Raw genomic sequence first — 322 nt, 5'->3', positions numbered from 1 at the left:
TGAAAAGTGAGAAACCATGAAAGTATAATTTTCAGAGACATCACTGAAATCTCTAATTTCAGCGAAATTCAAAGTTTTTCAGACACTTATAAATAATTTTCAGAAAAATCGCTGACAGTCTCTGAAAAGTCAGAAACCATGAAAGTATAATTTTCAGAGATATCACTGAAATCTCTAATTTCAGCGAAATTCAAAGTTTTTCAGACACTTATAAATAATTTTCAGAAAAATCGCTGACAGTCTCTGAAAAGTCAGAAACCATGAAAGTATAATTTTCAGAGACATCACTGAAATCGATCGGAAGAGCACACGTCTGAACTCC

The sequence above is a fragment of the Wasmannia auropunctata genome, unplaced genomic scaffold (genome assembly GCF_000956235.1).
Source record: "Wasmannia auropunctata unplaced genomic scaffold, wasmannia.A_1.0 LD330206.1, whole genome shotgun sequence".
NCBI classification, from domain to species: Eukaryota; Metazoa; Arthropoda; class Insecta; order Hymenoptera; family Formicidae; genus Wasmannia; species Wasmannia auropunctata.
The sequence above is the reverse complement of the archived record's forward strand: the minus strand, read 5'-3'. Positions refer to the sequence as shown.